The following is an 18,270-nucleotide window of genomic DNA, read 5'->3' as shown; positions in this document are numbered from 1 at the left end:
GACTGACAATATTGAAAAAACGATGAAAACAAAACAGAGAGAAGATGATAAACATAAGAGAACAAAATGAAATTACATTCTCTAGTGTAGCACAAATGATATTAAAGGCAAACAGCCCAGTTGCATCAATTAGAAAAACAATTGGAGACTCAGCAATCCACCTCAAATAAAATATTAGATGGTTAGAAATAAAATTAAATAAAATTAAATAATTTCATTGATATACTTTGGCTAAATTATTTTATATTAACTGCATTACTATCAAGTACTAAGGAACAAATAAAATTCCAGAGGCAGATGAGAGCCTTAGAGAGGAGTGAAAGGATTAACACACTGAGAAGATGCAGTGTTTCTAAACATGTATGTACCAAACACCAGAGCTTAGACATGCAGTGTTATGATAAAACCCAGAGATGGAATAAACAAAACAAAATACGCTGAAGACTTAAAATGTCATCTCTCATGCTGGAGAAATGGCTCAGCAATTAAGGCCACTGACTGTGCTTCCTAAGGACATGAATTCATTTCTCAGCACTCACCTGGTGACTCACAGCTATCTCTGACTATAGTTCCAGGGGGTACCATGTCCTTCTCTGGTTTCACAGGTATTCGACATGTACAAAATGCATGGACCTACATACAAACTTTCATACACTTATACAGATAAATAAAATGAATTCTTAAATTCCTCTCTCAACAATTGGAAATATTATGAAGAAAATATTTAAGAATATATAAAATTTCACCATTACTCACCAACAAGACACAAACACCACTGAAAGGGCATTGGTTAAATGCATTTTTAAACATGTAAAATGAAATTACTAATCAGTAGCACAGCAACTTCAAAACACACGAAAATTCTAAGAAATCTATTTGTCTTAAAGAAATACCTTGCCGGGCGGTGGTGGCGCACGCCTTTAATCCCAGCACCCAGGAGGCAGAGGCAGGTGGATCTCTGAGTTCGAGACCAGCCTGGTCTACAAGAGCTAGCTCCAGGACAAGCTCTAGAAACTACAGGGAAACCCTGTCTTGAAAAACCAAAAAAAAAAAAAAAAAAAATACCTTGTAGAAGACTAGGAAGACTATGTGAAATTTCTTCTCAACAGGACAATAATGTTTTACCCATGAACTCTCAACCATGTAGTTGCCTACACAACACTGTCAAAAACTACATGAGTAGACAGACATGCCAATATGAATGGGGGAAATTTTCACAAGGCCACAACCTACAAAAGGACCTGAAGATAACCAGTTGTTGCTTAGGCTTGAAGAACCAAATCTCCTTCCAACCTATTCAAGGAAAGGTAGCCATTCCTAAGTGGTCAACCCTAAACTCATACAAAAAAAAGTCAATATTAACTGAACTTGGTAGGTTGTAATATATATTAAGTGATCATAAATTTGAGAGGGGATGTTGAGCGGACACAGGAGAAGTAGGAACAGAGTGGAAATGATTGTGTTACCCTAACCCCGCCGGCAGGGTCAGCTATTCAGGGTCCTCTGAAGGGGCGCTAACCTGCAAGACATGAGCTGAAAAAGAGGAAGGAAACCAAGCAAGATTCTATTGTCAAGGTCTCCGTTTATTGGGGTGAAAGTTACAGCTTATATACCCATGAATCGGGTGGAGGTAGGGGTTGGCAGGAACTCTGCCGGGGTAACTGAAGGTCATCAGCCAGCACCTGGTGTAAGCCGAAGCATGTGATTCATTAACATTGGAGTAAGGGGTGGGTTCGGTTAACGGATAGCTCTCAAGATAGTTTGGGATGAGGGGTGGGATCTCCGTAAACATCCTTAGGGCAATGACCTCTGCTGTCCCTGTAAGGACGATGGTCCCTGACAAATCTATCCTTTAGGAAAATGGTCCCTGACATTACCCAACAAAAAAATATGTGATAAAAATGAAAAGTATATATATTCATGAAAGTTAAATTCAAATTTACCAAAATTTGTAGGATTGAGCTAACATAATGCCAAGAGAAATTGTACAACAGCAAATGCTTTTATTAGAAAGGAAAAATTTGCAAGCCAATAACCAGGCTCTAGAAACAAGTCAAGGAAAGAACAAAATAGGCCAAAACAAAGAAAGAAAATAATGTAAAAACAAAAATAAATGAAATTAGAGGGTGTTCCAATAAACCTTGATTTCTTTCACTAGCAGAAAGTTGATCCACCTTTTCCTACCTTATTTGTTGACGATGGCATTGCTGTCTCTGTGTCTGGTTCAAGGAATGAAAGCAAATGGCCATGCTAATTTAGATTTCTAGCTTAAGGTTTTGAAGTTCTGAAATCCTGGCCAAGGAAAGCAATTAATCTCACATGGGAAGAAAGCTCAGTTTGGCTAACTGTAAACTTTTTCCTCCTTTAATAAGTGCAACAGTCAAAAACACGCAGTGGTAGTTAGCAAATGTAAACTCTAAGAAAGCTAAGTGAGTCTCCTCAGGTTTCAGATTTAAAAGTTTTACCTAGATTTGAAAGTGAAGTGCAATTGGCTACACACAGAGTAGGGAAAGGAAAAGTAGGCAACCCACGTTTAAAGTCTTTAACAATCTTAGTTTATGTGTTCCTGAATTAAAAAAATAAAAGCCCGGAACCCTCAAGAATTACAAGGCCCATTAACTCCCAACTGGTCAAACCCCTCAAGAGTGGATCTCTAATTTCCTAAGATCCAAGAGTTCTATTATGCATTGTCCCTGAGAGATGGGAGACAATGCTCTCAGTACCATAAAAGAGGTTGCACTCAGTAGTAGACAGTTCATCTTTTAACGGATTATTCTTTGAAGGCAAGCAGGATAAAAACAAAAGCTTTTCCCTTGGCTCTCTTAATATGTGAGTCAGCAGAATAAAGTACCACCCATATTCCTGGTAGAGCTTCCCCTTTTGAGTTAATAAAAACAATAAACTCCCACCCAGGTAAGCCCAGAGGATGTTCTAATCTAAGTAAGTCATAACAGGTATGCCCTCCTCAAGGTTGTCTCTTGGGGAATTCAAGAGCCTGGCAAGTTTACAACCAATCTTAAACCATCCCAAATGTCTAAATAACATATAAAGGTGTGGGTGACCAAGCCCAGAAATTGTGAGCATCTAAAAGCTGTCCCCATTAGCCACCTGTCTTGTGGCAGCATGGGCAGGGGAGAGTCAGTGTTGGAACCCCCCCATCTCCACCTCTGCCAATCAACATCTGGGGTAGTGTGGGAGAGCCAAGCCTATTTGCACAGGTGTGGGTGAGCCAGGTCTGAAGTTGTGAGCACGGAAGAGTTGTCCCCACTTCTCATTTTACCCTACAGCCGCCCAGTCCCAGACCCAAGGTTATGACTGGGCCTGCCCAAGCATCCACCCCATCTAGGATGTACTGGAGCATGGGAAGGGACCGGACCTGCCAAGCCAAAGATGCAGGATCTCCGCAGCACATGTCAACAACAGGCTATCCAGGAGGAGGCCTACTGAGAGCCCACCTTCAATAGCACAGCAGAAACCAGAGACCTTGAACCAGACCAACGACTTTTGCAATGAACACTTACCAGTAAAGATATCTGGACAAAGGGGTTAACGGTATGACTCCCTGGGTCACACTGCAGCTTTCATCACAAGATTTTTAAGTTTTCCCTTTTTAATATAATTTTAATTAATTTTCCCTTTTCTCTTAAATTTTGTTTTATGGGGGGTGCAATGGTGGAGGGCAGGTACAAAGGGACGGAGAAATGAATGAGATCAAGATACATGATATAAAAGCACATAGAATAAAATAAATAAATAAGTTTTAAAACAATTTCTCAGCTGACAAAGGTCAGAGCACACAGTCAACCACTCTGAGTGCGGGCCATGCTTTTCTGAGCAGCCTTACTTTTCCAGGCAGGAGAGCAATCACACTGTATTAGTGACTGTGTCTAACGCCAAGACACCCACCTTCCTCCTGTCGGCATCAGAATGGAGTGAGGCCACTATTCATCTTGAGAAAACTCTGAATGACACCCATTAGCCAGAAGCATAGACTTTTGGGGGCGTGTCTTAGAGACTTTCTTTTGGGGACCTTCTCTGTGCAATTGTGATTTTGTTGCTTTTCTCAAAGCGTTGTCAGCTAGCATTTAGGGGAGTTAGAAGCCTGCTGAAATGACCTGTGGGCCAATGAGTATTCTTCTCACTCAGAAGCAGAAAATCAGACAACCCTGGCTTTCACAAGATGTTAGGTAGCCAGGAATGGCTCAGCCAGGGACTCACCTGTCTGTCCTCTGACCTTTGAAATGCTTGACATGATCAGTATGTCTTCAAATCCTTCCTTTATGACCTTAAACAGCATGCAATATTCTTATTTTTTGGTATAAATGTAAAATGGAAAGAAATGAAATGTCATTTTCTTTAAAGGAGGTATAAAGAAAATGTAAAACTGTCAGTTAAAAATAAACAAATGAATAGGGGATGGGACAATGATTTAGTCCATAAATGTCTGTTGCACAAATGTGAGGACCTAAGTTCAAATCCTCTAGCATCTACATAAAAGCCAGGGAGGGCAACACACATCTATAATGCTAGTGCTAGAGAATGAAGACAAGTGTATCCTCAGAATTCATTGGACAATCAATTTAGTAATCCAGTGAATACCAGAATGAGAGAAAAAAAACCTGTCTCAAAAATTGAAGAGCAATAGAAAAAAAGAAGGACCCAAAGTTGACCTCTGTTCTCCAACATGCACTTATGCACAAATGCACACATATGACTACTCACAAAGATGAACACATATACATACTACACACATCTAACATATAGTCACTCATAAATAATAAATTTCAACAGGTATACATCAATTACAAATCTCATTCTAGAATAGAGAACTAGTCAGGTGCATGTCTGAGGCAACTCTCTCCATCTCAAAACAACAACAAAAAAATCTACTAAGGATGCAAGAATGAAATTTGGGCATTGGTGATGAAGAAGTATGGGCCAGAGAAACACAAGATTCTCTGTAAATTCGTGCCATCAATTAGTTATGAAGACAAGGATGTTCTTAAAATCCTGTTTCTTTATGCCTCTGCTCATATCTATAAGCATATCTAACAACTTATAAATTAAACCACAAAATATTTCTGATTTTGAAAAAAGGGAAATGATTGCTCACATTTTCATAGTTTACGGTTTAAAAAGTCCATATACACAATGTTATTAAATTGCAAGTCCTTCAGGCAGACAATAATGTCACTAACACCACTAAGATCCAGAAAGGATAAAGGCATGTGCCCCAAGGACAGATTTAATCCACAGCAAATCAGGGATTGTAGGCTTTATCTTGATTGAAATCTCATGTTCTTTACAGTCATACCCCTTTCCTTAAGAGCTAACAGTCATGTATGTATAAATTACAATAAAAAGAGCTAAGCATCAGTACAATCCAGGTTTTACCTTACCAAACATTAAAATACAGTAATTTCCAAAAGCATCTATAGACCGACAGAATGCATCCGTTTGCAACATGAAAGGATTTCTGAATGCACTTCTAGGTTCGTTATACATCCTAGGACCTTGAAGCTTCCCAGCTCCTCCTTTCCCACCAACAGATATAAGGAGAGAACACATGTAATCTCACCAGAGTTGGCTGTGAAGGGGTGGATCCTTTTTAAAACAAAAGGCTCAGTTCATTCCTACTCAGAGGTTTAACTTAGTCCCAAAACACAAAAACATGTTTTCTTGCCCAAAGCTAACACTATTTCTAATATACCTTTCAAACATTGCAACCCAACCCACCAGCCTTTCAAGTTCCACTGTTGTTTGTTTGGGCAAACACAAATGCACTAAAATGCTATGGCTTCCCTGCTTTCCCTCATCCCCTCCTTTATGGGAAGAGAATTAGACTTGGGAAAAGGTTTCAATCATGGGTACCCTGTTCTGTAGAAGAGATCTTTTAGCTGATGTGAATGCATTTCTGATTTAGATATGAGAAGGGATCTTTGAATGACAGGGATGGCAGCCCTCTGGAAGATTACATGTGGCAAGGCAGAAATCACCACAAGAAGCACAGCAGAATTAGGTTCTGTGAAGACAGACACAGGGAGTCAGTCAGTCAGTCCATCTTTGACCCTCACATCTGACTTCATCTTCAGGACTGAGGAGAGACACCTGAGCCAACCTTTCCTGGAGGAAGAAGACTTTGCCCTTTCTCACCACAGTAACCAGTGCCAATGGAGAAGACTGCATTTTAGGTTCTGCAGGAGCCAGAGGAAGAAGGGACAGTTACACAGAAAATGTCAGACTAAGACACTGTGCCTGGGGTCAGTATCCAATTCTAATGTAATTCTTCTTTTTTGCCCTTATGGAAAACCTGATCTGCAATCACAGTGATGTCTGAAATAATCAAGACAGTAAAATATTAATAATAATAACAATTTATTATTATTATTATTATTATTATTATTATTATTATTATTATTATTATTATTATTATTATTATGGCAGAGTTTCCAGTATCCTGAGCTGCACTGGAAATCCCTAAGTAGCTGAGGATGACACTAAACTCTTGATCTTCTTGCACTACGTCCACAGTGCTGGGGCTAAGGGTGTGAGCCTCTATGTCCTGCTTTTGTGGTGCTGCAACTCAAATCCAGAGCCTCAGGCAAGCGAGGCAAACATATTACCAACAGAGCTATATACCAACTCTCAAAGACACTACCATTCCAATCCCAGCTAGTGATATTCAACAAAAGGAACATTTCTGAAGTCTTATGTATCTTTATGGAGAAGGGTTCCTTGGCTCGTTTTCCTTTATGAACTATTGTACATGTGATCTTGAAACCACCTTTTAAAATGTCCAGGAAGGGGCAGGTGACTCAGGACATTTCTCTGAAGTCGAAACTGACCAAACACGCTTATACATACAGCCATGATGTCCACCAAGCACACCTGTGATGATAATCCTATAAAAGTGGGCAATATTGGAAGGAAACCCATGAACTTTGGGATCTCCATCCATTCTTCCTCCTCTGGCATGGCCTTGCAGCTGCTGAACTGCAGACTTCACCGACATCATTTCAGACCCCATGTAACTTTCATAAAAGTGCCCCTAGAGGCAGCTGGTACTGAGGCCCCAAGTGGCACCCAACACCAGGAAATATTCTTTGAAGATATAACAGGCTGTAGATAGTTCCCCGGAGGAGGATTAGTCTTGTCTCTGTCCCTTCTTAAAAACAAATGAACAAAACAAATAAAAAACCAACAAATGAAAAACAACAAACAAATAATAACAGGTGTTGTTAGAGTTTTGCATCAATACGTGATCTCGTGGAACACTTTACAGGTTTCTTTCCTAAAATGACCAGGAAAAAATATTTTCAAAAGAAGAAATTGGTCATTTCTTGATGTTCTTAAATCTATTTCTTTACTATTTTGCCACTATGGAGTGCGCGCTCTCTCTCTCTCTCTCTCTCTCTCTCTCTCTCTCTCTCTCTCTCTCTCTCCTACTCTCTCCTCTCTCTCTCTCTCTCTCTCTGTGTGTGTGTGTGTGTGTGTGTGTGTTCCACTTTAATTTTCTGTTGCTGTGATAATACTGACCAAAACAAACTTACAGAGGGAAGGGTTTGATTTGGCTTACATTTCTTCATCACAATCTATCACTGAGGGAAGTCAGGGCAGGAACGCAAGGCAGGAACCAACACAGAGACAATGGAGGAATATACTGCTCTCTGTGGCTCAAACAGTGGTTTTATACACCCCCTTGCTCAGAGGGTAGCACTACATATAGTGGGCTAGCCCTTCCCACATCGTTATTACTCAAGAAAATGATCCACCCCAGATTTACTTGTGGTGAAGGTGTTATCAGTTGAAATTCCCTCTTCACAGATGACTCCTGCTTGTGTCAAAATAACAAAAAGCTAAGAAGCACAGCACATAGACATGCACTTGTTTGCATATATACATAAATATATGCATATATATTAGAGACTGTTTTTTAGAAAATGTATATGAACAATGTAGTTACACAGATGTTTACTTCTATGGAGAAAAAAGCTTAAAACTGTGGCAACGCCAATGTCTGAGACCCATGAACGTTACAGGAAAGGCTTCTCCTTTCTATAACTGTCTCCTGCCCATCATTTAAGATATAGTCAGGGGAGTTAATTCTGTAATGATGCTCCTCGAAACAGGAAAGGCAAAGTAAAAGATGTTTCAGAAACAAATCAACACAGCCATTAGCTGCAGACAGGGATCAAAGCAGAATGAGCCGGCCAGAGCCATGGTGAGAGGTATACAGTACCCTCTCTTCTGCAAGGCAAAAAGCAAAATGAGCAAGGCTGTTAATGCTGGCAGAAGCAAGCCCAAATTACTTTACAAACATAATGAAGAAGGGAAATCTATAGACTCTCATTTCCTCTCCCTGGTTATGGTCAACACTTATCTGCCAATCAATTCCCACAATTGATTAGCTAATAGAATGCTGCTTTTGCAGCTGCAGGGAACAGGGAGTTCACCATTTCTACAAAATAACTGCCTGGAGGAAGAAAAAGGAATCAGCAAGGAGAAGGGAACATGGGGACATCCTTCCATGGAGAGAGTTATTAGGAAGATAAACACCTCCCACCCATTTTGCTGCAGAAACGCTTTTTTTGGATTATCATGAATGTAGAACGTTCTCTTTGCAACTGTGCTAACATTTTCCAAAAATGCAAAAATAGCTCTGCTTATCGCTATTCAGATAATAATATATTCTTGTTTAGTATATTCTGATTGTACCTTTTCATTGTCTCAGACTGGAAAAGAAAAAGGCACAGACAAGTACTTGACCATAAACAATTAAAATGAAGTACCTATTTACTAGAATATTCCTATAATTTTTAATTGAATTAGTGCATTCCATTTAAGTCATCACAGTGGTTAACTACAAGGGCTTAGAGTCTCCCAAATCCTTAAGTATTCTCCTGTGCATTGTGTTGTTAACTTGATGAAGAAATTAAGTCTTCCTAAGTGTACTTAGGAATCCACTTCCTAAGTAAAATCCACATGGGTTTTGACTAAGTGGAGTGTAGATGGCTTGGCAGTGTTCATAATGACTGCTGAGTGTTCAGACTTCAGATGGGAATATCTTCACATTCACGGGCTTGGTAAATGACCAGTGTCTCTCAAGGACAAAGAAAACTAGAAGGAAGGAAATCTAAGATAACAACAAAGTACTAAATATGGTATAAATAACAAAGTTTCCCTGGGCAGATACATGTCAGTTGGTTTTCTGTTACGATCATGAAATATCTGAAATAACCAATCTATGAAAAGAAAAGGTTTATTTGGGCTCAATATTTCGAGGCTACAATCCAAGACAGAGAGAACCTATTGCCTTGGGATTCTAATATTTCTTCTTGTTGGAGAGCACACTGAAGAATAAAGACACAAATTTAATCTACCGTGGGACAAAAGCAGAAGAGGGGGCCAATGTCACACACCCTGTAACAGATAATTATTGACTGTTGATTTTACAAGACACATCTAGAATCAACTATAAGACAAACATCTGGGTAATCCTGTCATGAACTATAAGATTGGGTTAGACTCTGGGCGTGTGTGAGGGATTGTCTAGATTGGGGTAGAATCTTGTCATTTGTGTAAGGGACTTCCTAGATTGGGTTAGAGTTTGATCAAGTATATAAAGGATTGTCTATATTAGGTTAGATTTGGGGCCTGTTTATGAGGCCCATAATCATAATTAGGTTAGAGTCTGGGAGAGTATCTAATGAACTTTCTGGATTAGGTTAGAGTCTGGGTATGTGTGCAAGGGATTGTCTAGACTGAATTAGAGTCAGGACATGTGCACTATTGTGACTGGAGTTTAGGCATGTGGATTGTCTTGATTGAGTGTGGATAGGGTTAGAGTCTGGGTGTATGTGTAAGTGATTATTTAGATTAGGTTCATTGAGGGATGATATCAAGAAATATAGAACAAATAGAAAGGCAGAATGGAGCTGAGTGCTAGTATTTATCATTATCAGCTTCCTGACCATGCTTCAAGGTGGCCAACTACCTTTAGCTCCTACACCAGAGCTTTCCAACCATGATGAACCACACCCTCACACTGGATACCCAAATAAACCCTTTCTCCAGAATGTTACTTCTGGCAGGTGTTTTATCACAGAAAAAGTAACTCAGATATTCTCCCTGGTCGGCAGTGCTCCAGAAATACTCACTTCTGAACATTCCACCACGTCTCAGTGGCGCCAAACTGAGCTCCAAGCCCTCTACTCCTGGACCCTTATAACAAAGTTATCCATGGCAAGATAATTGGCCATTGCAAAGCTGCAACCGAGATAACCAGTGAAAGTTTTAGAAAGTTGTCTCCTTTTAAGGTTATGACACCGGACATTTATCTAAAACTTCCCTGTTTTCTGCTAAAATGTTAACAGTACAGTCAGCTCACCCTGTAGTCCCTAGTGCTAAAAGATTATCATCATTCATGACCTTAGAAATGATGGACTCACTTTCTACACTGAACGCCTACAAATACTCTGCAATATATAGATGTACTATTACGATAATTTTCGTGGAACAAAGGACTTGAGTGCAGACTTTTCTTGGCTACATTCACCCCAAAGGTTACCGTCTCCCACTGAATGTCAAGCTCTGATAACGCAACACTTGAGTTTCAGCCTTTCGTCAGATAAGGCTCAATCCTATGAGAAAAGAGCCAGCCTTTCCTCCCCTCATTCCCTGAATTTGCATGAACATGAAGAATGACAGTTAACTAACCTGATCAATAAATGTGTAGCTAAAAAGAATTCTAATTAAGTATTATACCTTATGAATGATAAGCATAAAATTTTAGAATACATAACTAAAATCAAGAGAACAGCCCAAAGTTAACTAACAAATGGGTCTAGAAATACATCATCAACCCAAAGCCCAAAGAGAACAGTAAAAATGAAACCCAAATGAAGAAAACTCACCAACTAGTTAAAGCTAAATATTTACCCAAAGTCCTGATTTGGAGAGTCTGGTGGCAGGGCCCAGGTGTACTCTCTTCTGTTCCTGAAGAATTGTGTGTCTATGATGTTCAATATGCTGGATGGACTTCATTTCTGTGCATGTGGTCCATTTATACTGCTATCTAGCTGACTATATCAGGACACTAGGATTCTAAGCACTTCCTCGGAAGCACACTCTCTTACTTGTGGATTTGCAGGACTTGTGGAAAGAAAATCTTAGAACATCTCTCCTTCACACATGGAGAGCTCACCCAGTGCAGCCCTGAGAACCAGGAAGGCACTATCTACTGTTACCTTCCCTTGCTCCACCCTGTACCTTCACTCTGACCTCTACCAACTAGAAAACAAGAGCTAGAAGCTAAATTCCAGCCTTAACATCTGATCAAGTTCCATTAGGCTGTTGGCTATGTGCATCTAACCTTCTGTCGTACTGTATCCTTTTTTTCTTTACTGAAAACTGGGATACTTCTAGATGACTATGATAAATACACAAACACACATACATATATATGTTTATATATTTATATATTCACCATTATTATTAAGTGTATGAATTGCTCATGTGTGTGAATATAGATAGTAATTTATATATCTGCCATATATGACATTTTTATATTTACCATATTACCATATTTCCCATACGTGATGTGTATATTTGCCATATTACCATAGTTGCCACATTGCCATATTTACCATATGTATTTAGTCATCCTGTGAGAATTTTGAGGATCCTACAAAGGGTTTGGATCATTGGAACATATTCCCTCTCACCCCCAAGTCTTCTCAGTTCCACGTCTTTCCATACTGTGAAAACTTGTGTAAAGACCAATGTGTGCTGCCCAAATATTCTTGGATTTGTGGTCTTCCACTGAGCATGCTCAACTTATCATGGAATACGGTCTTAGAGAAAACAGTCCCTCTATCAGCAGCTAAAAAACTAAATTTTGTGCAATCTTTACCGCATCTTTATCCAAGTTCATTATCTTACTTGTGGGCTTTACTTTCTTTGGTTCTCATTAATTTCTTTTTTTGGATGAGTTTCCTGAGAGCCTGGTTATGTTTACATGCACTATGCCAGGTCCAGGCTCCTCAAATCATCATTTATGGCCCTGTACAACAACACAGCTGTAAACAGTCATGCACACACACACATACACACACACATATACATACTCATGTATGCACAGGCACACATACAAGTGCATATACACATGCACATTCATATACACATGCACACATACAGGTGCACACATACACACACATGCACATACATATGCACATGCACACGTACAGGTACACATACACACCTTATTCCTACTTAGCAGAGCAGTATGCCAACAGTTAAATGCCTGTCACTTTTTTTCCTGTGCATTTCCTCCAATCCTACCTTACTACTTTGCCTCTGCAGTGCTGATTTCTACCTGATTCAGAATTAGTTTTCTTCATGTGAGAAATGGTAGCAAACAGTCGGTGTGACACTGAGACAGAGATCGAGGACAGAAACAGAAGACATAGAATAAGGTCAAAGTTTCTGAAATCTCTGACTGTGGATTGCTCGGGTGTGTACCACCAACAGAAAATGGAGTTATCATTCATGGCAGGGTTTCAGAAAGTTCATAGTAGATGCACATACATGAAAAATCAATCAAGGGCACATACTCCAGTTATACAGATTTAATCTTCAATATTTGATAACTTTTATTTTAAATGACCTTATTGAGGATTTCTTCATACCAAGCTCCATTGGTTTCTTTAGCCTGATAAGAAATATATACCTTGATTCCTATATGACACTTTCCCAACCAATCAAGTCAAACTCACTCTGCTAAATGTGGGATCATTAGTGTTGTTGGAGGGTTCCCCATGTCAATCAAATAGACCCAGGGAAACAAGGTGAGACGCCATCTTGGAAACGTCAATCAGGTTTGCTATCTTTAAAGAAGGAAAGAAAATTGAGAGAGAGGAGAAACCATGCTGCCTTATTGATAATTCAAATTTGTTAACCAAAGGCTTCATCCCTGCCTTTCCACAGGCCTTCTATTTCCCAGGGATCAGAGGAGGGCAAATTAGATCATATATCTGAAGTGTGTGGTCTCCTTGTAGGGATGGGGCCATATAAATCCTGAGCACTGCCACTTTCCATTCTGCCCATGGCTTTGACCTTAGCTCACTGAAAGTAATTTATAACTCGTTGTCGGGGCAGCGGAGACTAGCCTTATCCACCTCCCCTGCAAACAAGCCTGAGGCAGGGAGTGCGGGCTAGTCACACTGCTTGACCACAGGACTACCCTCCACTGCCTGAGGGAACATAATTATAAGGACAACAGCCGCTGTCACAAGCCCTGTGGTGCGAGATTGAGTTACTCTCTGATTAAGTGGGTTGGCTGTCAGAATGCTGCCTCCTGCTCTTCTGGCATCCTCTGCTCAAAAGGGGGAACGGAGCTTGCTGTAGCAGTGTGTCCTATGGAGGAGCTGTGCTTTGTGGGGCACACGGTAGGAAAGCTTTGCTGTACTGTTTTGCCCAGTCACAGTGTTGAGGAAATCAAAGGGAAAAATAAATGTAGACACTTCTGAGAATGGTGAGGAAAAGCATGGCAAACAAACCACCCTTAAAAAAAAATAAGTACTCAGCTAGTCCGTTCTTGTCTTGTTTAATATTATTATTTTGTTCTCAGGTATCAAAGTCAAAGCAAAAATTCTATGTTTCAGACTGGTATGGTGGAGTATTGCTCCACCATTGCTATGTGCTGGGAGACTACCACACTGCATCTGTGTGTCAGGGAACAGCCCCTGTGTGTCAGGGAACAGCCCCTGTGTGTCAGGGAATCGCCCCTGTGTGTCAGGGAATCGCCCCTGTGTGTCAGGGAATCGCCCCTGTGTGTCAGGGAATCGCCCCTGTGTGTCAGGGAATCGCCCCTGTGTGCTGGGCCCTGTCCCTGTGTGCTGGACCCTACCCCGTGTGCTGGGCACTGCCCCTGTGTGCTAGACACTGCCCCTGTGTACTTGGCACTGCCCCTGTGTGTTGGGCATTGCTCCCGTGTGCTGGGCATTGCTCCCGTGTGCTGGGCAATGGCTCTGTGTACCGGACTATCCTTTGCTGCTCCTGTATGCCAAGGTAATACCATACTGCCTCTGTATGCCAGGAACTTCCCCTGTGTGCTGGGCACTGGCCCTGCATGTTAGGCACTGCTGCAATGCTCTTATGTGCCAGGGTAATTAATGCTGCACTTCCACTGTGTGCTGGGAACTAGCCCTGTGTATTGGGCATGGCCACTCTGTGCTGGGCACCACTGTACTGGCCCTCTGTGTGTAACATGCAGATTTGCATATTTGTGTGTGTGTGTGTGTGTGTATGTGTGTTATGTGTGCATATGTGAATATACAATTCATTCTGGTTACTGTCACCTCCCACTATATTAACCTCCTAATCCTGTAAGTCTCTTTGGAACACTAATGTCTTTTTTATATACATATCCATTACAGTATTCCCAGTTGCATCATCAAATATTGTCTCCCTTACTCCACTTACCTTTTTTCTGACCAACCAGGCCTTCACAAAGAGCCCAGAGGTGGTTTCTCTAGTTCTTTGGTAGTCCCTCTACTATTGCTGTTTCCTCTAATATATTTCTCTGAGCCATGCATATTTTCAAAAACCAGCATAATTCTCAATCAGAATGGCGCAGAGGTCTAGGGGTGTCCACCAGTGTTAGGGACAGTCATGAAGGTTATTGCAAAATCCAGACAGCTTCCCGAGTTCTAGGCAAGAGGATAGCACTAGCTTTGGTATAAAGGAAGAAAGAAATAATAAGATATTATTCCCACTCAGGCACTTGTCTTGCTGTAGGTATCCATGGCTCCAGGGGGCTCCCCAGCATGGACCACAGGAGCATCCCCATCTAGAAACTTGCTATGTTTCACCTTGCCGTTCATGGCTTCCCCCAACATTATCCAACTTTCTAGATGAAACTAAAAACTTACAGACTTTAGGTATTTTGTTATTATTGTTCATGACACAATCATTCTCAGAAAAATGTTCATCCTTGTCTAATTGGAAAATTATTGACTTTACAATTCTGTTAAAAGTTATTTCCTTCTTCTGAGATATTTGTTCCAGAAGTAGGCACCTGCTTCTCTGTGACTACTTAATCTTTTTCACCTAAATAATATGTTTTTACAAGCCTATAATTATGCATTTGTGTTTTTATTTCCCCCCACTAAGCTGAATTTAGAAAAATCCTGGATCTTAAAAACCATTTCTTTCTTAGTTGCCATTGTATAACATAAAACATAGTCACACAATGTATTCTTTTATTTTATTCAAATTAAACAACAACAGGAGAAATAGTGAAGTAGTGACAAGTGAGAGGTGAAGAGAAGCATATATAAAAATTAAAAGATTTCATTTCTACAAATTATGCATTGCTGTGAATTTATGCTTCAAATTAAGGAGTTAGAAGTAATATAAAAGTGGGATATTATTGCAGTTACTACCATGCAACCCAGTTCCTCTAATTCCATATGTTTTTGCTTATATCTAATAAAAACATCGCAGTGTCTGGCATGCTCTATGGGACAAGCATGTATGCAACACTATATGGGGGATATTCTGAAGACTTTACAAGCAATTAACTGTTTCAGACCACATAACAACCCTACCAGGGATGTACAGTGTTTGAGTCGCAGAACAGCATCTATGCTATAAATTTCTGAAGATCCTAAACTTTGCTAGATTGTGTGGATTCTATTAATATTTACCATGTCAGAAATTAAAATTGTTGAATTATAAATGTTATTAATATTTAAATACTATATAACATATTGACATAAATGGTATATATACCTGGTTAAAAAATGACTCTCTCCACACAGGGAAAAATGAATCTGAAGAATGCCATAGCTTTCTAATTTTACAGCATTGCTCATGAGTGACTTACATGTTTGAGTCAAATTCTGCTCTTGCGTTCAATCTGTTTTGCTCTATCATTTTTATTCAAGGAAAAAGAAAGTCAGCCTCACCTAGAAATGTGATTATAAAGACAGGATTTTTGATTATGTCTCTTCTATAGTGGTTATAGTATATGTCCCAACTTACAAGTGGTGATAGGAAAAAGAACTGAGATTTAAATATTTCTCTTCTGTAACACTTATGTTACAGTTATGTTACAGTCTTGATGTGGGATTCCCCTCTGTATGCTGTGAATGCCATTGGTTATTAAAAAAGCTGCTTAGGCCTATGACAGGGAAGTATAGAACTAGGCTGGAAAACTAAACTGAATGCTGGAAGAGAGAAGGCAGAATCAGTGAGGTGCCATGTAGCCATTGGAGGAGACAGATGTGTCTTGGGACTTTACCAGTATACCACGCTCCTCATGATAAAATATAAAATAATGGAAATGGGTTAATTTAAGATATGAGAGAGCTACCAATATGCTTAAGCTATTGGCCAAGCAGTGTTTTAAATAATACAGTTTCTATACAATTATTTCATATCTGAGAAGCCAGGAATGAATGAGCAGTCTCTGTCTACATTGACTGACAGGTGGTGATTTCTCAAAGTACAGGGTAAACCCAAAACCTTACAGCAAGAGGCAATAGTGCCAACTTGACAGGACCTAGAACAATCTAACAGAGAAGCTGAACATGAGGACATGAATATGAGGGATTATCTGAATTAGATTGATTGTCCTGAGAACTTCCACCTCAAATTAGGATAATCATGTTCTGAGAACTTCCACCTTAAATGTAGATACAAACATTCCATGGCCTGGAATTTTAAGCTAAATAAAACAGAGAAAAGGGGTGCTAACCAGTACATCCTTTTTTGTCAGCTTTCTGAGTGTGGGTGCAATGTGACTAGCTTCCATGACTTCACCCCATGAGAGCTCCATTGCAACAATGAGAAAATCAACATGTATGAGTAACACTTTTGAACTTCGTATATTAAGATTTGCTACTGTATATTATTCTTGAAATAGATATTTTCACACATTCCTCTTCTAGACAGTATGCTATTCTGTACCTTAGGCTAGCCCTCAAACATACTACAATAAACTGCTCTCTGTTTCCCAAGTGGGTAAATCATAGTGGCGAGCTACCGTGCCCAACTTCCATGATTATTTTGATATTTTTATTAATTCTTTGAGAATTTCATATGTGTATATATTGTATTTGGATCATAGTCACATTCAACTTTACCACCTAACTCATAGGTACTATTTGAAAAGTGGTTGCCCCTCAAGCTATGTGAGTGTTGACATATTGAAACATGTTGTATTATCCAGTATCAAAAAACGGTATTACCAATATTATCACTACTAATTTAAACAGGAAAGAAACTCAGATACTGGAAGGCTTCCAAACACATGAATATGAATTTTCCAAAACTTATTTCCACAAGAAAGTGAGAGTTTTATCATTGTTGATAAATATTATTATTAGTTTTCCTTGAATTAATAGGCTCACTTTGCTCATGAGACCATGTCTGCCAAATGATTTAAGTACAATCGAGTCTAATTCATTTGTACTTTCTTCTTTATTCTTTCAAATAAAGTCTGAAGTCCTATGAAAGGAAAATGACTACTTAGCTCAGAACTCAAAGTAAAATGCAAATTCTTTTCTTTTCTGAAAAAAAATCTATTCTGAAAAGAATGGCTCCAATGTTAACCTGAAGTGCTTCACAAATATTTTATATTGTACAAAACAGAATTCTCGACTTAAAAGCTAATAATACTGTGTTTACACTTTCCCTAAATGAAGTTAGGCTAATTTTTGTTTTTTTCTCGTAGAGAAATCGGGAGTCACTGAAATTTCCAGTCTATGCAAACTGCCCAGTAAATGATGAAGGAGGGTCATCTGTCTATGTGCTACTTTCATTGGTTAATAAAGAAACTGCCTTGGCCCTTTAATAGGACCGAAAATTAGGTAGGTGGAATAGACAGAACAGAATTATGGGAGAAAGAAAGCAGAGTCTGACAGATGCTTCAGGCAGATGCCATGCCTCTCCTCTCTGAGACAGACGCAGGTTAAAATCTCTCCTGGTAAGCCACCACCTTGTGGTGCTACACAAATTACTAAATATGGGTTAAAGCAAGATGTGAGAATTAGCTAATAAGAGGCTGAAACTAATAGGCCAGGCAGTGTTTAAGTGAATACAGTTTCCGTGTAATTATTTCGGGTGTGAAGCTAGCCATGCGGGAGCCGGGCGGGACCAAAAGCAGGCCAGCCCACTGCTCATCACTACAAGTAAACATGGCAAACAGTGTGGAAACTCCCCAGAAGAATTTCATGGACCTTCAATATTGCACAGAATCCATTTTTG

The sequence above is a fragment of the Arvicola amphibius genome, chromosome 2 (genome assembly GCF_903992535.2).
Source record: "Arvicola amphibius chromosome 2, mArvAmp1.2, whole genome shotgun sequence".
NCBI lineage: Eukaryota > Metazoa > Chordata > Mammalia > Rodentia > Cricetidae > Arvicola > Arvicola amphibius.
This window is presented reverse-complemented; position numbering follows the sequence as displayed.